This window comes from Odocoileus virginianus, chromosome 6 (assembly GCF_023699985.2).
Source record: "Odocoileus virginianus isolate 20LAN1187 ecotype Illinois chromosome 6, Ovbor_1.2, whole genome shotgun sequence".
NCBI classification, from domain to species: domain Eukaryota; kingdom Metazoa; phylum Chordata; class Mammalia; order Artiodactyla; family Cervidae; genus Odocoileus; species Odocoileus virginianus.
The window spans coordinates 50,872,088-50,896,385 of record NC_069679.1 but is presented as its reverse complement, the minus strand read 5'-3'; the positions used below and the strand labels follow the sequence as shown (position 1 = coordinate 50,896,385).

The 24,298-nt window shown below is 42.1% G+C and overlaps 1 protein-coding gene across 13 annotated transcripts in view; it reads left to right on the top strand.

The window, feature by feature from the left end:
• The window catches only part of SEMA6D (semaphorin 6D), a 612,063-nt gene that overhangs the window by 548,296 nt on the left and 39,469 nt on the right, over positions 1–24,298 (top strand). For 4 of the 13 annotated variants that reach the window (XM_070469346.1, XM_070469344.1, XM_070469349.1 and 1 more), the window contains exons 1-2: positions 6,163–6,559; positions 7,418–7,607. The exons of 1 other annotated variant lie outside the window; for it this stretch is intronic. The gene's annotated coding sequence lies outside the window, so the exon portion shown is untranslated. Of the gene's footprint in view, positions 1–6,161; positions 6,560–7,347; positions 7,608–10,359; positions 10,448–24,298 lie in introns of those variants that run through there. 8 more of the 13 variants (XM_070469345.1, XM_070469343.1, XM_070469338.1 and 5 more) reach the window with 5 other exon arrangements.

Sequence of the window (24,298 nt, the reverse complement as noted above, 5' to 3'; positions counted from 1 at the left end):
TCTGATCCTCTGTACACATACTATGCTAACTCCCCTGCATATCAGTAGTGTAATTTTTAAATGACTTTAATATATTTAATATTATCAAAATGCCCGTCATAGTAAGCATCCTATCTGAGAAAGCGAAAAGAAACAAAGGAAAAAAAAATGTATTGTGTGCCTTTATTTTGAAAGACAGGCATTACCCAGAATCCTATTCCCTTTTTTTAACCAATAGGTGGCGCTAGTGGTTGCTGTCAATACCTCCGCTCTGTAGCTCTAACATGTAGAAGTTCTGACACTTAAAGGATCATCATGATGATGATTTTGTCAAAACTTTGATCACATAGCCCTGACCACTAACTGGTTGTAACCTAACCAGTAAGGTTGATTTTAATATAAATTCACATGCTGCTAAACAGGTCTATTTTCTCTTTATTTACAAGCAATCCAGGGAAATTACATGGGTAATAGAATACATATAATGTATATAGGTTTAAGCTATGTTTTAAACCCCATCAAAGGATTCCTGACACTAGTTTATAGGTAACAAACAAAAAATAGCAAAGAATTAGAAACTGAAGCACACACTTTAACCTTACTCTAAGTATCTAGTTGAGGATTTTTTTTAATGTTTTTATTTCCTTTATAATTCAAGACATGTTTTTTTAACTTATGCTCTTTCCATTTTTCAGAGCATAGTGTCCTTGAAAGAAAATTAGGCCTGAGAGCCAAACAGACCTGTATTAGACTCTAGGCTCCATCATCTACTGGGGCTAAAAATCCTGACAAGATGGTTAACTTAAAGAAAGACGGGTTTCTTCGTTCCTAAACGATGCCTGTCTCCAAGAGCTGTGTCAGAATTAAGTGATGCTATTATGGCTAGTCACAGTTTCTTCTCCCTTTGTTGATTTGAATTTTAACATCGACTTAAGCAAAGATAATAATAATAATAGGAAAGGAGGTCTATTTTTAAAAGCAAAGTAAAAAGTTATATATTTTTGAAACAGATGAAATTTTCTAATTCTCTGCCCCTTTTGATTGTTTTTGTTGTCTTTGTCCTTGGTTAAGGCATTCTAACATTTATTAGGTATTATTTGGTCCCAATTCTTCAAGGTCAGAGGCTTGGTTACTGTAAATTTGTGGAGAGAAGGCCGTCAGGAACTTACACAGAGTCTCATAAGCTGACCTCCTTATATCCTAAGCTTTCCTCCTCAACGTATGTATAAATAAAATTAAGCAACTCAAACTGAGTTAACACCTCTTTATTTGACCTTTCCTTCAGAAAGTTTATTTTGCTTCTGTTTGTTCAAAAGATCTTCTATAAAATGTTGATAGCATCCTGCCTCTTGTCTGTTTTCAAGAGCACTAGTATTATTAAAGGTTGTTTGCTGTTCATCCTTGATGGAAAAAGAAAAGCCTGATTCTTTTTATTTGTTGTGAGCATTCAGTGTCCTTCCACACAGTGGCACCTGAGGCATCATTAGCAAAACTAGCTAAGTAACTGATTTACTATTTCCATAAATGCGTGGTGCATCCCCCTTCCTTTGGAGTGCACAGCAAAATTAGTCATGCTAAGATGGAGTAATCACAATGACTAAAAAAGCACATTTTTATCATTCCAAACATAAGCAGAACTGTGGTGGTATGCTATCATAGTACATAATAATAGAAATGAATTATGTCAGTAAAATCTTGAGGTTTAAGATTTATCATGATAAATATTTTTCATTAAAGTGAAATATCTTGGCAGAGTCACTTTCATATGCAGACTGTTGACACAGGAGACCAGCTGTGCCTATGCAGATGCTAAGATTTGGGTCTATATTATTAATGATTTATCATGTCATGGAGAGCATAGATTAGTTTCAAAAGCAATCCCTTGGCACAAAAGCACTTTCTATAATGTGCGAACGCAAGGAATACTATATGTGCATTTCAAATTAAAGTAATCACAGAAGCTATAGCTACCTTTGAAATTTCAATACCTCTAGCTTTTTATTTTGAAACATGAAATCCTACATTCTAAACTGTATGATTCATGAAAATTCATGCAAAATGTTATTTCATATCAACTGCATAGTAAGTGGTATATCTGAATTTATATATATATATGTATATATGTATTATACACACACACACACATAGATGAGGAAATTAAAGCAATGGATTGGAACAAAAGTTTATTGCAAACCCATTGTGTACCCTGTGCTTTTACCCTAAGTCTCACATTTAGTGTGAGGTTGGATTAAGTTTCTAATCCAATTCTGCAGGATTCCAAGGTTGCTCTGCCTACAGGGCATGTATAATAACATTGGCTAATATTTATTCAGTGCTTGCAGTGTTCCAGGTAAGATGCTAAACACTTTACATGCATTATCCCATTCAGTTTTCATAAAATCCATTTGAAGTATTGTTATGACTCCTGTTTCACAGATAAGAAGACTGATGCACACTGTAGTTAAATAAATTATCCCAGGAGAGGGGGGAGTCTGGATTTGAATCCAGGTTGTCTAATGTTTCCAAAACATTCACTATTTACCACTGCTGTTAACTGTGACCTCAGAATTAACCACTGTTATAACTAAGTAAGAGGTTAGGTTTCTCTTACACAATTACTACTGGCGTGGCCTTAGGCAAGTCACTTAAACCCTCTAAGCCTCAGTTTCCTCTTCTGCAAAATGTAGGTAATAATAATACTTAACTCATAAAATTGTTGTGCACATTAATATTTTTAAAATGCTTAAAAGAGACTGACACACAGTAAATACTAATGTTTTATTTAATAGCTGTAATAGTTAAGGAGTGGTATTCTCTGACAATTGATAAACTTTTACTATTACACACTGATTTTCTATAATTTTCAGATGAATTTTATTGTTAAAGCTGTATTAGAAATGAAACATAGAAACAAAATTTTGACCCTTTCCTAAAGCAAACAGACAAAAAAATAGATTGTAAACAAAGTTATTACTTATCACATCACTGCTGGGAGATGTCTACAGAAAACACAAAAGCATAATCCTTAACCATCTAAAGCACAGACCATTTTAAGTATTCTTTCTAGGTGTTAAAAGAGCCAAATATCTTCTTTCTTTCTTGATTCATTCATTCTTCACTCAGTCAACAAACACCCTTGCATAGATACTATGCTTGCCCTGGGGATACAAATGAATCAATCCCTACTGTGGAGAAGCATACAATCAAAAGATAACTGTATTCTCTGGTTCAGCACATAAAAGAGTATGTTGGGAAAGTTGTGGCTTCCCTTGCCAGATCTGTTTAACAAGTACTTGTTGAGTGTCCACTAAATGTCAGGCTAGGCACTGGGGGTTATCCGGGTAAATAAGACAAGATCCTAGCAGTTAAGAAGCACCCAGTAAGGAAGACATACTGAGCAATTATTTTCCCTTCCATTTGGTAAATTAAAGAAGTGAACGTGCTAGAACACAGAAGAGAGGTGCTTATATCCCTCTTGGGGGCTAGTGGGCTAAGGGAAATTCTGACAACTGAGTGAAATTATTAAATTATTAAAAGTCAAGAAAAGCAGAAACTAAAGTACCTGAAGTGATGGAGAAAGGGTACCCCAAGAAGCAGACAAAAGTGAAGACATGTAGACAAGAGACAGTGTGACGGGGGAACTTACACAGCAGGGCTATGCCAGAGCCTAAGGGCTTCCCAGGTGGCACAGTGAGAAAGAATCCTCCTGCCAATGCAGGAGTTAGAGACTTGGGTTTAAGCCTTGGTTTGGGAAGATCCCCTGGAGTAAGAAATCACAACCCATTCCAGTGTTCTTGCCTGGAAAATTTCATGGACAGAGGAGCCTGGTGGGCTACAATTCACGTGGTCGCAAAGAGTTGGACATGCCTGAGCACGCAACAGCAGCTAGAGCCTAAAGCATACTGTAGTGTGAGCAGAGAAAGTCCAGTCTGACTGGAGAAGTAAACGGCTAAAAGGTTGTGTAAAATCAACCGAAAGGACAAAGGCTAATAAACTGCACAGAGTGAGCAGTTCCCTTAGATTTCTCTCCACTAAAACCCAAACAGAAAGAGTGTCATTTTCTTGACATTCAAGACTCTGGGAACCAGAGAAATGACTAATATTTTTATCTGACCAAAAGTAATATTTTGATTCTTTTTTTTAGATTTCCACTGTAATGTGTTATTTCTAAAATACATCTGAAACAAACACATAAAATATTAAAATGTGTTGAAGTTGAGTGGTGGGCATATGAATGTTGTGCCCTTTAATATATATATATAGCCTTTAATCTTCTAGTTGTTTGAAAAGTTCTTTTTCTTACAAATTACACCTTGAATATAGGGCCTGAATAACACTCTCCTAGGTCTGCACTTTTACTTGGTAAAAGTAACGCTCAGTAAAATTGTTCTTTACCATTCTTTTGGTGTCACTAGATTGTCCACTTCCCTCTCTCTCTTTCCCTTCTGGACCAAATATGGGGATTGACTCTGAGGTGTACACTGCTACTTAGACTGAAAACATGTCTAACCCTTGGCTCGAAATGACCTATCAGCATATTCTTCTGCAACCTAAAAGGTGTTTTCGTTCTTGAATTTAAGAACTCAGCCTAAGGTAAATGGCACTCTCTGGGGTGGCACTCTTTAAAGCTGGCCATCGCAAAATTTCAACAAAGAATTCACAGATCTGGAGAACTGAACTTTTTTTTTTTCCTTGGCTGCTACTGCAGACAGAGGACAACTCCTAAGCTTTCTGCCTCTAGGTGGGTGGGATATGATTCGTCAAGCCACTGGTCACCCCTTTGCATATTCATTCAATGCACAGTGCTCCTGCCTGCAGCGGGGCTTGCTCTCTTGATGGAGAAAGGATAGAATGACTGGATAGGAGTAAAAGAGGCGAGCTTTCTGGGTCAGAAGTTGGCTGCAGAAGGGCCCTGACTGCCAAGTAACTTGCAATGATGTCAGAGCCCAGCACAACCCGAAAACACCAGCCAGCCAGCCAACAAAAGCCTTAACAACAACAGAAAAATCACCAAGTTGTGTTGCCAAAGCTGTTCTTTCCGCCCCTACCCTTGACTTGGAATAGGAAGAACAGCAGGAGAGAGTTTATATTGTAAGACTCCAGGTCCATCCTCTTTCTTCCTTTTGGTAACAAAGTGTTAACTAGTCAGGAAACAGTTCTTCCGATGAGTCCTGCAGCATTTCCTTGGGGTGTCTTTTTTGGGTTCCTTTTCAAGGCTGTCTGTGGAAGTTTCAGAAATTACTCAGAACAGGGTATTTTTTTTTTTCTAACTGTAAACAGTAACTGTGCTTGGGAGAAGCAGGAACCATTGAGGAAAGGAAAATACTTTGCCCCCTTCTCTCTTTCACGGTAATTAACCATACTCAAATGAAAATTAAAAGTTTGGCGGAAAAGCTTTCGTCTTTTTCTTTAAATGAGGGCATCATGGTTCATTCCAGCCATTTAGAGCCCTCAGTGATTCATAATTCAACTGGAAATTTTAATAAAACAAACCTGTTCTTGGATATGAAGTTTGAATTAAAATCCTCTCGTTTTTAAATGTGTGAGTTTTTTCCTTTCCTTTGTGACAGTCAATTTTAAATGATGTCACTTCAAGGACATTTTCATTTCTCCCACAACATATTACACGAAACACTTGCCTGTAAAACCGGCTCATTAGCCTGCAAAATTATACTGTACTGAATGGCTTTCATTCAAAGTAGAAATGGGATTTTTAGTAGGCAATTTCTGTATTTTATAAAGATAAAACAATGTTTGATTGCTTCTCCCCAGCTGTTTTGCTTAGTGGTTATAAAGAGAAGTTGGGGGGGGGGGGGACGACAAAGGTCATATGGGGGCGGGCTTGTAAGGATGTGCTTAAAAAAATAAATCTTAGATCAGGAAAGTAAGGCATAACTTTATGGAGCAACTGTGCCTGCAGCTCCTCTGGGCTGCAATGATTTGTCCTCTAGATGTCTGGAGGAAAGCTCTGAAAAATGTTTCAGAGAGAGAAAAAAGAGGGAAAGAGGGGGGAAAGCGAAAAGGCTGCTTCGCAGGCTGCAGCAGCCGCCGCGAGCCGGCTGACTGAGGCGCTGGGAGCTGCTGGAAGGAGCAGCTCTTGAGAGGTGGCGAGAGGGAGGGCGCGCAGCCCAGCGCCGGGGAGGAGGGACGCGGAGGCCACCGAGGGGTCAGCCTGGCCGCGGCGCCGGGCTGGGGGCCTCCAGGCGGCGCTGGCCGCGGCGCTCGGGCAGGCGAGCGCGCCGGGCCGCCCGCGCCGCCTGCTGTCCGCGCCCGGGGGTGGGCCCCGCGCCGCGAGCTGCCGAGCGCGGGGAGGGAACGAGACTCCAGCTCGCCTGACGGATTGACTTGGAGATGGATCGAATTACACCATTTGCCGTGCCTCGATTTGTTTTGCTCCCGCTTGCTCCGGCTGCCGCTGCCGCTGCTGCAGGGACTGGTGGCGACGAGTTTCAGGATTATACCGAAGAAACCAAAACCTAAAGAGACACAGGGATATATATGTATTTCAATTTTTTATTTTCATTTCTCCTTGAGCGTAACACGCTTTTATTATTTTTTTAAACCAAGTCTCCCCCATGAGGTAAGACAGCCCTATAAAAATCTGCTAATGCTCTAGGCGCCTGGTGGGGATCGGACCCAGATCCTTAAAGCCTGAATCGCTTCTAGTGTGTGTGTATGTGTGTACGTGTGCGGGTGTGTGTGTGTTGGCACTGGAGAGTTGATTTCTTTTCCAAGCAGCTCTCCGCCTGCCGTGCAAGAGACGCGCAAAAGGCTGGAGGTTTGGTGGACGCGTCAAAACTGGCATTGCTGGAGGCTTGGGGGGAGGGGCCCTTCAACATTGTGCACCCCCTCCCCCCCGAAAAAAAGGAGGAGAAGGAAGGGGCTAGCAAAAGTTTCTTGCCAGGCAGCGCCAGCTCCGCGCTCCCCCACACCTTATCAGGGGGAACCCGGGCTGCTTAGGTGTCGGGCACCACGTCTCCAGCTCTCGCCAACGCCGCGCCGAAGCTAAAGCAGCCGGCTGCGGGAGCTGCCCCCGGCATCGCCGGGCCAGGCAAGCAGTGGACGGGCGACCACTCGCCCGCGCCAGGAGAAGGGGCGCAGCGCAGCCGCCCACTCCCGGGCAGCTCTCGGCCGACGCCGGCTACCTGTCGGTGCGCCTCGGGCTTGGACGGCCCGCCGGTAGTGCCGAGGGGCGGGGGCTCGGGGGATCGGCCCCTCCCCAGCCCCCGGGCTTCGGCCCCGAGGGCGGCCACTTCCCACCCTCCCTCTCCCCCTGCTGGCCGAGCGCGCCGCGGGCGGGCTCCGGGGCCCGGAGCTGCCCACCGCCCACCCCCGCCTCCCACCCGGCGCCCCGGTTTCTCTTCCCAGCCACTCTCCCCCGCAACTTTCCGAGCTTTGTTCTCCCGCTGGAAATGATTCACGGAAGCGTCTTGGACAGGGTCTCCGCCAGGCGGCAAGAGCCCAGCGCTGAGATGTGTTACGTTCTCATCTACCTATCAATTATGGATGGAAACAAATAAGGAAGAGTCAATTTTGCATGAGCCCCTTCGGCGGCCAGAGGCGTCCGCAGCCGGGAGGGAGCCGCCGCGCGCGTCGGCAGTCGCTGGCAGGGGGATGGTGAGGAGAAGGTAGGGAAACTTTTATTTCCCGTTTTGACAGCGGTGGTGTTTGTTCCAGGTCTGCAGAAACTGATACTGCAGCTGCCTTGGGTAATTTGGAAGGGCTTAAAGCTTCCTCTAACGTGTATAACTCTTGGATTGAAATAAAAGGTCATAAGGACTTGAAGGTGTGGATGAGAACTGGGTTTGAAAATGTTTTGCCGTCTAGACTCTTGGGACCACTGCTGTCAGGTGATTCTTTAAATCGCGAACTTGTGAAGAACTAAATGCCAAGGAGCTGGAGATGAGGGGGAGGTAGCAGTGTTAGAGAAACTCAAGAGTGCTACTCCCCGTTCCCAGGTGACCAGTCAGTAACCGAAGTTCCAGCATCCCAACCTCTCACCGCGTTCAGCTGGGAGATTCACACAGAAGGATTATTATAGATCCACAGACTTTGTAAACAGTCATTGCCCCTTATGTCCATTGCTATGGGCGACTGCTTTCCCTTAAAAATAACCGTAGTGTTTCCAGTTACTTGGGAGAAGAAATGACTGGGACAGTTTTCCCAAGGACTTCTGGCTCCTAAGAGTTTAAATCTGCAGTGAAATGTTGAGTTGCTTTTTAAGACTTATCCTTCCCTCTACTTGATATTTGGGCCAGTAAAGTGGGTTCTTTTATTCAAGGCTGAAGTCCGAGGGAAAGGTTTAACATTTTTCTAATCTGCTTTGGTCTCCCCTCCCTGCCCAGAATTGGACAAATACTTGTTTGGAGAAAATTTTCAAGGTTTCATTCTTATAGAATTGCGAAATCTTATCCCAGACAGCTCAAGGTGAGGATTTTACTGTTCTTTTGGTGGTTTAACAATAGGTTTTGATGCTGGCTTATTCATGTGGTTGAAAAATCCCCTCCCTCTCTTTGGTATCTAACTTGAGAAATTAAGTTGTGTGTAGTCATGTTTAATGTAGTAAGTGACAGGCATATTCTGTCAGGCTGGTGAGTACTATACAGACATTTACCCTGGCTCAGATAAATAGAAATTGCTAAATAAGTTCTGAGATGTAAGCCTATGTTACCATGAACTTGAACATCTTTTTTTTTTTTTTTTTTGAACCTCACCCCCCCCCCCGAACTTGAACATCTTTAAGTAAATAAACTGTAGCCCAGCCATAACTGAGTTTTATATTTTATAGTTAATGTCTATACTTTGATTTAGGTCCCTGGACTGTTCTCTTAGAAAGACAGTGAAGTAAAAAAAACCCTGAGATTTCCAAATGTATTGTTTAGCAGACTGTATTTTTCCAGTGGTATATTTGGTGAGATTTTAACAGCCAGCACCTAGTTCAGACTGGATACTGGTTGTTACCTGTCTTTGTTTCTATGAGGGATGCTACGTAGGTGAACTTTTTTTTTGAGAAACATTTCTGTGATTCAGGACAGTGTGCTAGGATTATTGTGGCTTCTCCTTCAGCAAACAGCTAGTTGACTTGAATTTGATTTAGATTTGTGGGCATTCTGCCCTTGTCCTCTTTTATTTATTTATTAGTTACTTACTTATTTTGAAGTCCTCTAATAGCACCATCTGGCCTTGTCTCCCCTCATTTGATGGATTTGAAAGATGGTTGTGACGTAAACTGTAGAGTGGGGGTAACTTACTTAGAAACCCAGTGGACGTCAGTTCACTCGCTGCTTGCTAAAAGGAAGGATCTGTCCAGTACCTTGCTGGGGTAAGTAGGCCCCTGAATCCTGTGTGGTGATTTCTATTTCTTTAAACCACACAAGCAAAGTAAGCAGGAATCAGAGTTTGGATTCACAAAGATACCCATAATTGTTAAGGACTTAATGAAACTGGAGAAGTTCTTCACTTCTTGCTGCTCCATCATAATAAACCTTGGTAATTAGCTTAGTCATTGTTCTTGCATTTGAGTTTCACTAAGTTACAAAGAGTGAAAAATACATCTGAAATAGGGTCATTTTTCACCCTTCTGATGCATTTTATGCAGAGTTAAGAGCCTGGCTGAATGCCTAACCATTATTGGTGTAAGAGTAGGTGAACACCTTCCTTAGCATATTGCAAGATAAAATATTACCTTTTATTTCAATTAATAGATTTTAAGCCTGCCCATTTTAGATTCATTCCTAGAGGAAGCAAGAGGCACTTGGGGTATACCAGGCAGTCAGCATTTATTGAGTCCCTGTCATTTGCAAGGAGCTATGCTAGCCAATGTTCCAACATCACGTGAGGCAGACATGTTTCTCTACGTTAAACTTAGTAAGAATCTAAAGAAACAGAGGATGGCAAAACTGGATCATTTGGTGAGAGATGTAAATCTGCATCTTTTTCTGAAGCATGTTATTTCATCCTAAAGATTTTAAGGCATGATTGTCCATACTAGACATTTACAAGGGGCCAATCTTTCTGCCTTCAACAGTAATAATGCAATGTACTAGTAGTGTAATTCACATGTTGGAACTGTCAATGGAGCTGGAGATCTCGCTGTCAGCAGCTCCTGTGAATGGAGACTTAGTGTTAAAATCTACCAAAGCCAGTGTCTTAGGTTGCAGCATATTTTGTGAACAGCTGCCAACTTCCAGTTGGGGGAAAAAAGTGTGTTTTGATTTATTCCCATGACACGTGGTGAGAATGAAAATCATATAACTGTATTAAGCATATCGTAACCTTTTCAGTTACGGTGGCTATTGTCAGGCTGACTCTTTCCCCTCAGACCTGACAGCAGTGGTTAGTGCCGCTGATAAGTGAATCTGCTTCCATTCATCCCGACAGGAAAACTGGGAAACGTTCGTACTTTGAAAAGCAACTGTTTATATAACCAAGAGCGATCGAATCAGTGCTCCACGTAGGTACCCATGAGGTATACTTATTTCTCAAACTTTTCTATTAGGCTTTTGTTAACTCACCCAGATTAGCATTTTAACAACCCTGAAGTGAACTTCTGCCATTCTCTCTACTTGGACACAGTCTGTAGATCATCCATCATTCTGTCCTTGGCTACAACAGGCTGCTGGCTCCATCACCATTTGGAGCTACACAGAATCCATCCGACTGTGAACAACACAGCTGGCTACAGCAATTTTTTCTTCCACACCACTGGCAGCATTGTCTGGCTGTGGTAACTAAAGTTAACACCCAGAACAGGAAGTTTCCATTGTTTGCCAACCTGTGCTGGGCCCCTCACCCACTTTGGGGGGGGGGGGGGGAGGCGGCACACCTGCAGAAAGACCCTGCTGGCTTGCTGTGGCCTGTTCCACTTAAGAGGAGGCTTGCCTCAACCTTACAGGGCTCACAGGAAAGCCTCTTCAGATTTGATACAATTAAATCACCAGAATTAGAAGGAGTCACTGAGTCGTCACTCATCCCAGACCTTTAAAACTCAGACTATCGGAAAGGGGAAGAAAAGAATGAAGTGCCTTTAGCTGGTGATCCGAATGACTGAAACAGAAAAAGACCCTGTCTGGTTGTTTGAAGAAGTGAAGGTATCACTGTTTTATCTCTTATCACCAAGAATGTGTAATGGACCTAAAATCTGGGACCCAAGCCTAATGGAACCCAGTGCACTCTATAACTTTTTTTTTTCCTCTTCCTTTTACTCAGTTAAGATACCTGTTACAGTAGTGATTGCTTATTAAAGTGAGAATGGCATGAATTAGGTGGACATGTTTGCAAGGTTATGTTGCCAAGCTTTTAAAAGAAAAAGATTTTATAAGTACCGCTTTTGGAGTTTGATATAGGAAGCAGAAAAGACCCTGATGCTGGGAAAGATTGCAGGCAGGAGAAGGGGATGACAGAGGATGAGATGGTTGGATGACATCACTGACTCAATGGGCATGGGTTTGAGTAAACTCCGGGAGTTGGTGATGGACAGGGAGGCCTGGCGTGCTGCAGTCCATGGGGTCACAGAGTCGGACACAACTGAGCAACTGAACTGAACTGATAGGAAGGGGAGAGGGTATCATAATTTGGTGGGAGCTAGTCTTCTCACCTCTTTTTCTAATGTTTACTAATGAAATCAGCTGTAAGATAGCTGGGATGATGTGATGATGATGATGGAGGAGGAAGAGGAGAAAGCAGCAACCTTGACAACTATCACTTATCATTAGTCTGCTTACTAATTTCTAGGTACTACGCTAAGATCTTTATCTTAATTATGTCCTGTAACACTCAGACAGCTGGGATGATTGAGGCGGGTTCTGTTATTATCATTGCTTTATCAAAAAAGCAGGAAAAAGAAACTCAAGCACCTGAGAAGTCAAGTCATTGTCCTGAGATCATAGAGCAGGGAAGTAGTGAAGTCAAGATTTGAACTCAGGTCTGCCTGACATCTCAGCCCACTGTCCCATCACTGCACTGAGTTGTTTTCAGGAACCCGGACCCCCAGGCAATTTTCTGACTCTTTGATACTTCTGACATTCTTTTTCAATAAAAGAGTTCTATTTTGAGGGAAATCTTTGCATTGATTGAAATGATATGTGCAGAATATGTATGCTCTTAACTTTGACCTTTCTCTGAACGAAACTGTATTGACACACTCTTCTTCATTTTAATTCCTGTTAGGCAAATAATTATGACATACCCTTCTTTTCAAGTGTCCTAGGGTAGCATCTTCTCCCACCATTTTTTCCCTGTTAGGTTTTCCTGTCCAAAATTGCATGGCCCAGGACAAATGGCAATATTCATCATTCTACCAAAAAGTGCTTCTGCATCAGGGTGCAATTGCCATTCATTTCCCTGATCTTGGCAGGTGAAGATCCATTATGTATCTTTGTCCCATTTCCCAGGAGTATTTATGGGCCCCATCAGCAAAGACAGTGAGAGCTGCAGCTGTTCAGGCTTTAGTGGCAAGAGGATGAAAAGTGTATTACTGAAGTTTGACTGCATATTATACTATAATATACACTTTTCTTATTTATGGCTGATGAAGAATCCTTTTACCTTTGTGAGTAATCAGTTACGTTGTTTGAGAAATCATCACCCATGCATCAGCATTTTTGGTTGATCTTTCTGATTCAGGATTCCTATGGGAGGGAAAAAAACAAATACACATTACCACTACCTATAGTGCTGAAATTTAAGGTTTTCAACATTTATTTATGGAAAGGAAATACGGGTTTTAAAAAGTCCAATATGTTCGTACATGTATAAAAAGTCCTTGGGAAGATCTGTAATTACTTAGCCTATTATTGGAGTCTGTATTTAAAAATAAAGTCAGGAGTTTCTACTCAGGCGAGGAACTGGCACATATGAACCAGAGCAGATGAAGCTCTTTGAGAAAATAACACTTCAATTCCCAGGAGCCAGCTGTCAGTAGACCAGGGACTCAGACTCCCCCAGCACCTACATTGGTTGAGGCCTCCTTTGGCATTAGAAGGGTCTCTGGAAGCACTTTTTGGTCTGCAGAGTTGTCTACCTATATCAGTAATTCCCCAAACCTCCCCTGGGCAATTGCTGGATCAAGTAAATATATTTTTAAAAGCTATTGAAGAAGAAGGAGGAGAGATAGAAAAAGGAGGGATAAAGAATGTTGCAGTTGCTTCTGTTTTTGTCATTGCTGGGGTAACCATTTGTTCATACAGCTAATTTTTACCAAGTGTCTACTCCTTACAAGGAGGTGCCAGGGTGGGGAAACAGTTCAAAGAGGAACTGACATGGATCCAGAGCTCAAGGCTCTTACTGAGTGGTGTATTGAAGACGAGGTAAACACATAGCCAAAATAAAATGGCCAGTGTCTTAAGTGCCAGAACACACACGGACCTATGGAAATTGAGAGCAGTGAGAAGTTATTTCTGGCTGGGGTGGTCAGGGAAGGCTTTGTGGAGCGCTGATATTTGAGCTGGTCCTTGAACTAGGTAGGATTTGGACAGGTGGACACAGGGGCAGTAGGGGAGGTGCTGAGAGGGAGGGCATTCCAAGCATAGAGAACAGCTTAGGCAAAGGCCCTGGGATGGGGGCAGGGGGTCTAGGTCACTTGTTCTCTTCTGAGTCCTGACCTGGACTTGCGTTTCAGGTGTGAAGAAGCAGTTTGCCATGCAAATCCACAAATATTTATTGAGTGTCTCTGGTCTACAGTACTGAGCCGATCAGCAGATGGCCCTGCAGCTTAAGCCATCAGAATGGATGGGATCAATCTTGTGATGATTCAGGAGTTTGCTTCGTGATCAGAGCTAAACCCCCCACATCAACTGCCAACTGGTTCAGTGTTACACAGGAACATGGCAAAGGATCACATGGTTTGCCTCATATTACCCTGCAAGCTGGTTTCCCCCACAGAGGGGTTTAGAAGAATCAGACTAGAATGTTGCTGCATCATGGGCTTCATCTTTTTGCTTTAACTTGAAAAGACTAGGTGTAGACTCTTAACAAAGAACACGTTGCATATGTAGATAGGGATTTGGGGAGGATGTGGAGATAGGAAGTGAAAGAGAGAGCGGCAACTTGTTGAAATTGTGAGAAAAGCTTGAGTTGGACTCCAGGTGCTCCTTCGACTGCAGGCCCCAGGAACTTAGACTGCTTTATTCATCCCTGTAACTTAGCAGTGTGTGACACATAGTAGACATGTTGCAAATATTGTAGTAAACGTGCTAATTGAGTCTTAACTTCTTATTCGATTGTAGTTATAATCTATCATGCCTGGTGAAGTGTGCAAGCAATGGGGTTGGAACTCTGGCAACCTTCTCCTGCTAGAACAAGTGAAAAAGCAGCAGCAAACAACTTGGAGTCACTAATGTAATACTTCCCTTTGGAAGGCCCCATCCTTTAGTGACCCTGGGGATCTAGCATCCCTTTCTGAGTCTGAGCTTTCAGGGTAAACCCACCCCCCATTAGTGGCTCTTCACCATCCTGCCTTCCCAACTCCCTTACCTTCTCCCTGCTTCCCCCATGCCCATCCCTCTTCTATGTCGGGCTGTTTGGGTATGAGGATTTCCAGGCCGTTATTAACCCCTTGAGTTAATGTAAATTGTAATCAATCCACAGTTACATTTAATTGTGGAGGTGATAAGCTTTCTGGGCTTCCCTGGTGGCTCAGTGGTAAAGAATTCACCTACCAATGCAGGAGACACGGGTTCAGTGGACCCCTGGGTTGGGAAGATCACTTGGAGAAGGGAATGGACACCCATTCCAGTATTTTGTCTGGGAAATTGCATGGATAGAGGAATCTGGCGGGCTATAGTCCACAGGGCTGCGAAAAGTTGGACACGACTGAGCGTCTAAACAACAACATAAGCTTTCTGAAAGGAAATACCAGAAGTTCTCAGTAGTATAAGCACAGGAACACATATTAAAGGAAAAGTAAAATGAAAACAATTGCATTAGGGGATGATTAAGCCAATTGCTTGGCCAAGAAATGCTCCAGTGGTTCAATTTTCCTTGGTATATTTAAGTCTTTTATAAGTTAACGGTTACATGACAGTCTGAGAGCAGATTCTTAGTCTGAAGAATCACTGCCAATGAAAGATCAATCAGAAATGATAAGATAGGTCAATGGCGAAGAAGGGTTAAGCATATACCAATTCAGTATTAGGAACTTTTCAGGAATATTCCAGTGACATAAAGCAGAGAACCTGTTGGATTTCATAATTAGTCTGGCTCCTACCCAATTACTTTCTGAAGTGAAAGGCATGCTGCCTCCCCTTGCATAGAACACAATTGCCTTCCAGACAAAACCTAAAATAAACCATCCTGGCTCAACTTGCCTAATAATAACAGCTAGCCCTCACCGGTGCTTACCAGGTGCTGTGGCACTGTGCCTAGTACTTTACGTATGTTATCTAATTTAATCCTCATGCTACCCCTGAGAGTGGAGGATGGATGAATAGCCAACTCAGAATTAGCATTTATTAAGTACTTACTGTGTGCTTGATACTCTTAAGTGAATATATTGAATCTTCTGGTCAGAATTCTTTAAGGCGAGTTATTACTGTTATTACTTCTTTGCACAGGGGAAAACAGGGATGGGAGATTAAGTAATTTTACCAGGGTCAAACAACTAATGAGTACTAGCACCAGGGGACTTGAGCCCGTGAGAAGCAACTTAGGAAGGTGGTTAAGGACATGAACTCTGGCACCAGCCTATTGGGGTGTGAGTCCTGGCTATGTGATCAATAAACTGTGTGATTTTGAGCAAATTACTTAGTCTCTCTGAGCCTTAGTTTCTTGACATGAAAGGTGGATGATGATGAGTGGTAGCCACCTGGTAGGATGTTTGTGAGACATAAATGAATTAATATTTGAGCGGCACTTAGAATAGTGCTTGGCCTGTAGTGAGTACTATATTTATCTCAGTGTCTGTTAAGTAAACGTAAATGCAGTCTGGCTCCAAGGTCCATGCTTTTAGCCCTTATACTATGCAGTCTTTTCACATGTGGTTCTGTCATATCTCTTTGACTGATATATAGACCTTGAAGCCAGTTTTACAACCAGCTCTCCTCCACCCCCACACACTACACTTGCCACACATTCAGCCAGACTAGAAAGGGGAATTTGGCAGGAGAGCTCCAAGGCCCTAGAGATGTACCCAGACCTTGATGCCTGGTTGCCTAGCCCTGACCCAGATAGCAGCCATTTCAGATTCATGATGTCAGAAATCTGGCTCCACGGATGGTTGGGCTGAAGGACAAAATGTAGGTGATTGGCATGTGTTCTATGCTGTTTGCCCCCAAGCCAATTAAAGCCTGAAGAACATCATGGAAAATCAGGCCCATTGCTGTCATCACCCACATCTTTGATCTCTGCCAGTGGTCCTCAAACTTTAAAATTGATCAGAATCACCTAGGGCTACACGCAGGTTCCCAGGGCCCCAGCACCAGTGGGTCTGTGTTGTTGGGTCTGGCATGAGGCCCCAGTGTTAGCATTTTCAACACACTCCTCAAGTGACTCACATCTATGGTAATTTGACCACAAATGGAGAAATGATGCTCTGGTGTAGCCAGAGTTTCTCAAACCTCAGAGCACCTGCAGTTTGCCCAGCATCTTGTAACATTCAGATTCCCATCCAAGCAAGGTGCTAGACGTCAAGACTAGTGTTGGCAGGCCCCTGGGTAGGAGGTTGTAAACCTCTTGCCCACAACTCAGGGAGAATACATGTGAGCCAAAGGCAACCCGGCCAGCTCATGAAAGAGTGAAGAGAGTCATAAAATCTGCTCAAAGCTGAAGAGACTTTTTTTTTCCCGTAGTTTGCAAAGGATCCTCCCGGTGAGCAGAAATTAAGAGAGAAAAAGGGCCCTCACTCACTTCTGCTGACTGGCGTATATCATTTCATAAATGGAGTCCTGGTCCAGTATTCATAGCAACAGTCTTTGATTTAATGATAAACTGAGATAAGGGTAATCAAACTTCATGCTTCGGGGCATCAGGTGATTGCCTGCTGCGGTCAGGATGAAATCTTTTCCCTTGTGCTTTGCACAATTGACTAGATGCATTTGAGACAGGCCGCAGGCTGTGCTTGCAAGAGCTGGGGCAGGAGGCGCGGGCAAAAAACGCCGCTGGATGAGACCACGTGGGAAATGGCCTGTGTGGGATGAACAACCCCATCATGATTTGGCCTTATCATTTTTGTTTCATTTTAAGATTCTCCATATCCTATGTGTGTATTTCTATAAACCACATGATGAAATCGGCAGCCTGCTGTGTCTGGAATGACTTAAGACTCCCAACTTTGGCCAATACTGGGCTCTCTGAGTGACCTAAGGAAAGCGCTATCCCCCTTGGAGGCTCTGGCTCCTCATCTGTGGACTTGCAGTTAAAATGAGCATCAAATAAGACAGTGTTGATAAAAGGGCTTCATAAAAACCAAAGTGCCACTCAAATGTAAGGGATCATTATGATACAATGAATTATACTTTATGGAATCACCATTTATCACAATCATAACATAGCTATCTCATCTATGTAATGATATCATACATAATGACAGTGAACATTTATTGAGTTCTTCATTTCTGCCAAGCACTAAAGAGTTTTATTTACATTCTCTTATTTAATCCTCATGTCAGCCCTTTGGGGTACATATTTTTTTTACTCCATTTTTTAGGTAAAGGCACGGATGCTCCAGGAGCATCAGTTAGTTTCCTGTTGCTGTTTTAACAAATTACTACAAACTTAGATGTCTAAACAACAGGGATTTATTACCTGACAATTCTGGAGGTTTGAAGTCCCAAATGGGCTTCATTGAGCTAAAGTCGAAGTGTCAGCAGGGCTGTGTTCTTTCCAGAGGCTCAGGGGAAAAATCCATTTCCTTCCCTTTTCCAGCTTTTAGGAGGCTGCCTGGATTTCTTTGCTGTGGCCCCTTTCTCCAAACTCAAAGTTAGCCATTCTATAACTCTGACTTCTGCTTCCATAGTCATGTCTTCATGGATTCTTCTGCCTTCCTCTTCCACCTTTTAAGGACCCTTGCAATTACATTGGTTCCACCCATGTAATCCAGGATAAATCCACCTATTTTAAGATCTCTTGCTTAATCACATATGAAAGTTCCTCTTTCCATATGTTACAGTATATTCACAGATTCTCAGGATTGGGCATGGACCTCTTTGGAGATGAATGGGAACATTATTCTGTCCACTACAATTATGTACCTGATAGGAGCACACAGTGGCAGAGTCAGAATTCATGCCCAAACCTGTCTGACTCCAAAGCCCGTGATGTCAAACCACTCACTATAAAATCTCCTTGATTCATTCAGTGAAAGAAATAAAATCATAGAACGGAAGTAGTGAGGAGGGCCATGTTACTTTTATAATATCAATTGGGGGCTTTTAAATCATTATAATAGTAACAATAAAAAAAATTAACCTTACTGGTCTTCATGTCCTTTGTCCTAAGCATTCTGTATGCAGTCATTCACTTTTTTCTTGGGAGAGTGAATATTATTTACCTGAATAACTGAATTGAATGGTTCCTAAATCCATCTGTCTTTCATGGGGTGACTAAACAAAGGAGTGGGGGGCCAGGGGACCATTTTGGAGGACTATAAGAAGATGTTTTAATGAAGCTACTGGTTCAGCAAAGGATGGTTGATCAAAGGTGATGGAGATAACCAGGCTCTCCTTTGCTGGCTCTGACACTGTCTCTTGGCCAGTCAGATCTGGTTCCTCAGGAGACAATCACCCTGCCCACTCATAGCCAAGACCATCTCCAGTTTATGAGGCTTTAATGTCCTCAGAGGTCAATCAGGAAATCAGAGGCTGTGTTTGATAGGAAGTGTGGGAAGTTATCAGAGATCTCTCCCTCACTCTTTCCTTGTCCTCTCTCCTTCTCTGCCACACACTTAATAGCTAATTTGTGAGGCTTAATGTCATTTTAAAGTTCAAAACATGGTCCCATCACTGAAAAGGCCATCAGAGCAGTTTAAAAAGGAGTGAGAGGATAGAACTGGGAGTCCGGAAACCTGGCCTGGCAACACTATTAGCCAACCAGCTATCTCTGGAAAAAGCCCTGGCCTTCTGTGACCCTAGTGCTCTCATTAGAACAAAGTGAGGTTGGGATGGGCATCAAAGAGAATCTAAATGATTTCCAAGTTTCTTTCTAGTAGTAGCATTCCTTAATGTTATATTTATCTTCATATTTTAATTGCCGTATAGTATCAAATCTATTGGTGATTTCAAAAAATATGAACCCACCTCATGAATGTGCATATACTTATCTGTACAAAGACACACACACACACACAAATAGCCCCACTTCTCAAATTTATTATTGTCATTTACATTTTATGACACTTTGCCCTTTTCTTTCAAGATCACTTAAAACTTCATTGCTGCTAATATAGTTTTTATACTCAATTTTCAGAAATATATACATAATATTTTCAGTTAGCAGTAATTGCACCTCATTCAACTCTCAGGAGCTGATACGCTACCATGGCACAATTTCCCTCTAATTTTCAGTTACATCCCTGAAGAGCCATTCCCCATGGAACACAGGACAGGCAGGGAAAATGAGTTTCAAAGTAGAGAGGCCAAACCTGATTGGTAGTAGGCTGTTTGTGTTGTAGAAATGTGTGGGGCTACATCTAAGGTCAGGGAGAAAAAGGACACCTTGATTGATTTGCAGAGTGTTCTATGCGAAATAGAGTGCTTGGTAGTCCCAATACAGCACATTTGCCATCTTTGATTTAATTTTTTTGAGACATCCATCTCCCTTAAAACACTCACGCGTGCATGCTAAGTCGCGTCAGTCGTGTCCGACTCATTGCGACCCCATGGACTGGAAATCCATCAGGCTCCTCTGTCCTTGGGATTCTCCAGACAAGAACACTGGAGTGGGTTACCATGCCCTCCTTCAGGAGAGCTTCTCTACCCAGCGATCGAACCTAAGTCTCTTACATTTCCTGCACTGGCAGGCATGTTCTTTATCACTAGCGCCACCTGGAAGCCATCCTCATTAATTATCTCTGTATAGGTTGATGAGTATTTAGTGCAGATGCCATCTGGCGCGATGTCTCAGAACAGAGCTTGAATCATCTGACCTGTGAGAAGGCAAATAAGTAACTCAATGGATAAGTAAACTTGGTAATGATTACTTTTGCCAGTTCTTTCCATTTTCTTTGTTGCTGTTGTTGTACAGTGACTAAGTTGTGTCTGACTCTTTGCGAGCCCATGGGCTGCGGCAAGCCAGGCTTCCCTGTCCTTCACCATCTTCCGGAGTTTGCTCAAACTCATGTCCATTGAGTTGGTGATGCCATCCACCATCTCATCCTCTGTCGTCTCCTTCTCCTCCCACCTTCAATCTTTCCCAGCATCAGGGTATTTTCCAAGGAATCGGCAGTCTTGGGCAGAGAATGGGACCACTACGATCAACTTAAATGGAGGAGACTAGTTTATTATTGAATACATGTACAAAATCAGCATTTTGTTACAAACTATTTGCAACTGAACAACAAAATTTGTATTTATACATTGTTATATATGCATGTTATATATACCCCATGTAACATTACATAAACATGTTCATGAGGGCTTACAAGCTAGAAAACTTTGGCATTTGGCCAGAAATATTTTTCTGCCATTATGAAAAAATTTTGCATCCCTGGAACAGCACTTTCATTTAATTAGGCAGTTTAAAAATGTAAAAACTATGACATTGGTGAGCAATGCTACAAAAAAGTAGACAGGCTATATCAAATGAATTTGCTCTCATATTTTTTTTTCTTTTATTTTTCCTCCCTGTGGCTTGTTTTAAAAGATACCCCTGCCAGATTTACACTTTGAAACATCATAATAAATACAAGCCATAATTATGAAGCCACTTCTATCTGGAGAGGTAGAGACAGAAACATTCTCTCTTCTCTTCAGTTCTGAGACAAATGTGAGTCTGTCATCATGAATGTTACCCACATTTTTGCCTTTCTGTCCCTTAATGAAATACATTGCAGACTCCCTGAGTGGAAATCTCAGCCTGGCGAAGTCTTCCTTCACTCTGAGTAGAGTTCAGCCTCTTTTCCTGTTAGAGTAATGCAGTGGATCAGATCCTAAAGCCCCATAAAAGATAGGTGAGGAGGCTCCTCCTTTACTTGTCTTTATCCAAATTTGCAATAAGCTATAAAATTAACCACCTAGATTTTCAATATCAGAAATTTCTACTTTCAGGGTTTTATGACTGCATTTTTGCTCATCAGAGTGAAACTTGACTCAGTCCTTATCAGATAAAAGTCTCATTCCTTAAAGGCAGGCCATAGCCCTTGCTCTGCTATTTTGTGTATAGCCAACCTTCCAAAGAACTATTAGTCTTCAGGAGTCCAAATGGTCCTGCAGGCAAATTCTGTCTGATGTGCCACTCGACCTCTTGTAGCCTTGTTTTCCTCACTGGAAAATCAGGATAATATACCTACTTCATTCACAGCTTGATGTTACGAGGTCTTTCTTCAGGAGAAATATACGTAAGCACTGAGCATGGTATCTGACATAATAAAACTCAACAAATTGTGTTATTATTACTACTGTTTTCAAATCAGGGATGCTTAGCAATATATGAAATACTTGCATCTGAAGTATTTTGTAGTTTTGCACATGGATAGGTTCTGTAAAATATATCTGGATAGCTACTTCTAAACACAAAGAGACAGAAAAAGAACACAAGATCAGTTCTGCTAAGAAGCTGGCATTTCTTGAGCACATAAAAGCACTGTAACACCGCCACAGGTAAACCTCACCGCTCACATTTTGGACATGGTACTGGCAACTTACTTATGCTGGGGCTAGGAAATTTTTTGTGTTGTGAAGTATTTTCAGATTATGAATTGTGTCACTTAAATAATGGACCAAGTTTTCAGGGTGACTTACTGTATTAACTCAACCTGACCCTGGGTCTGAGATGTAATTTTCTAGCTGCATTCTTTTCACTCATTCACCTAGACATTCATTCACTTATCCACGTGATAGATCATTTTTGAGCATATTCAGTGTTCAAAGAGATGTTCTTCCCTTTGGCCTTCAAAGAGTCACAGTGTAGTAAGTGCTGACGTGACTGCAGCCAGGATCAGTTTCATGGATGTTACTTGTACAGTCACACTTGGCCCCATGCTGAGAATGTGCTGCTCTAGCCATATTGAAATTCTTAATAATTTTTGAATAAGTAGCCCCTGTTTTCATTTTGCACTGGTCCCTGCTTATCATGTTGCCTTGCCTGATTGCTCCCTTTTTACCAATGCCATTTATTCTGTAGCATCTGAGTAGACAGACATGAGCTGGAAAGAGGCACGTTTTCTGGGTCTGAGTTCCCTCTGCACTGCACACTCAGGCAAGGCATGTAATTTCCCTGGGCCTTGGTTCTCTCAGTTGTAAATTGAGGCAGAATAGACATGGTGTTCAGGGCCACTGCTAGTAATCTGCACACTTCAAGAGAGTATAAGACATCAGTGTTAAATGACATCAGGCCTGGGTTTGGGTTATAACTGGTGTGACTAGACTCTCAGAACTTAAAATTACGGTATGGGGATTATATGAGATCAACAGAAAAAGTAGAAGTCAGGGCTCTTCTTGCGAAGTTGAGCTGTATAGCTGAAACTTTTGACCTCTAGACTAGGCCTACATGCTGTATGGTAATTTTATAATATAGAGTCAAATTGATTCGGCACTGGAATTATTCTGCTCATTTCATTTGGATCTGTCCTTTCTTCTCTATCAATTTTATGCTGATATCCCAGAGGAGATGTAACTTACTCCAGGACTTTAGCCACGCTTAGAAAAAGAATCTATATCTGAGACTTTAAAACTCTAATATACAAATATTGGCATCCTTGAGAGTTCTCTAATTTACTGCCCCAGTTTTGTATATTACAAGGTGATAGACTATTTAGCCAACCCACTGGCATGGGCCACTAACCAGTTAAAACACACCCCACAATGTGGCGCCAAGTGAATGCTGGTTCGGGGTTTATTCTGTGCAGTCTTTTCTTTAGCATTTTTGTTGGAGCTTAGTTGCTTTACAATGTTGTATTCATTTCTGCTGTACAGTAAAGTGAATCCGCTGCATGCATACATATAGCCCCTCAGAGCACTGAGTAGGGTTCCCTGAGCTGCACAGTAGGTCCTCACTAGTTACCTATTTTATCCACACTATCAATAGTGTATGTACGTCAATCCCAACCTCCCAATTCATCCCACTCTCCCCCTTCCCCCTTGGTATCCACACATTTGTTCTCTAAGCGTGTCTCTATTTCTACTTTATACATAAGATCTTCTCTGCCAGTTTTTTTCAGATTCCACATATATGCATTAATATACAGTGTTTGTTTTTTTCTTTTGCTCACTTCACTCTGATGAGAGTCTCTTAAGTCCATCCATGTGTGCGTGGTAAGTCACTTCAGTCGTGTCTGACTCTTTGTGACCGCATGAACTATATCCCTCTGTTGATGGGATTCTCCAGGCAAGAATACTGAAGTGGGTTGCTTTGCTCTCCTCCAAGGGATCTTCCCAACCCAGGGATCAAACCATGTCTCTAATGCACGTCGTGCATAATCAGGCAGGTTCTTTACCACTAGTGCCACCTGGGAAGCCCAGGTCCATCCATGTCTCTACAAATGACCCAATTTCTGGTTAATCTTAAACTTAGTTATAACTTTTAGAAAAGGTGCCACTCTACTCATGGTGGCCCAAGTATCTAGTTCTGTGGAGACCCAGTCTCTCCAAGATTCAAGAAAGAGGCACTACCAATGAATCTGCATTTACTCTGTGTGAGAACCATTATTTTTCTGGTTCAGTCATTATGACACTTCAGAACACTTGCAAATTCTGTATTAAAACTTATAGCTGTTTGATGGGAAGCACAGATTTCAGGTATATCAGGTTTTTTTTTATCAAGTTGAGGTACCAACTTGATAAGTAAATATGTATCAAATAAATAAAGACTATCAAAGAAAAACAACTTTAATTGAGATGTAACAATTATCATTTTTAGATAGATCTTCATTTCTGCCTGGAGCCACCTTCCACTTGAGCAGATTTTAGATCGCAAGAGAATCTGATGCTCCAGGTGTCTCTCATCACCCACCTAAACATTTACATCATTTAAGTGGACCTTTTCCACTTTACAAACATGTTGTTGGCTGTTTAAGTACAGAGATGGGAGGCTGTTCTGTAATGTTAAAGCCCACAAACATCTCCAGTGTAAGCCACAGTACCATGAGCCAATTAAAATCAAAGTTTTGATGTTTGATGCTACAGACTTCATCGCTTAAATATTAAGCAATTTTTACTTTGACACTGATCAA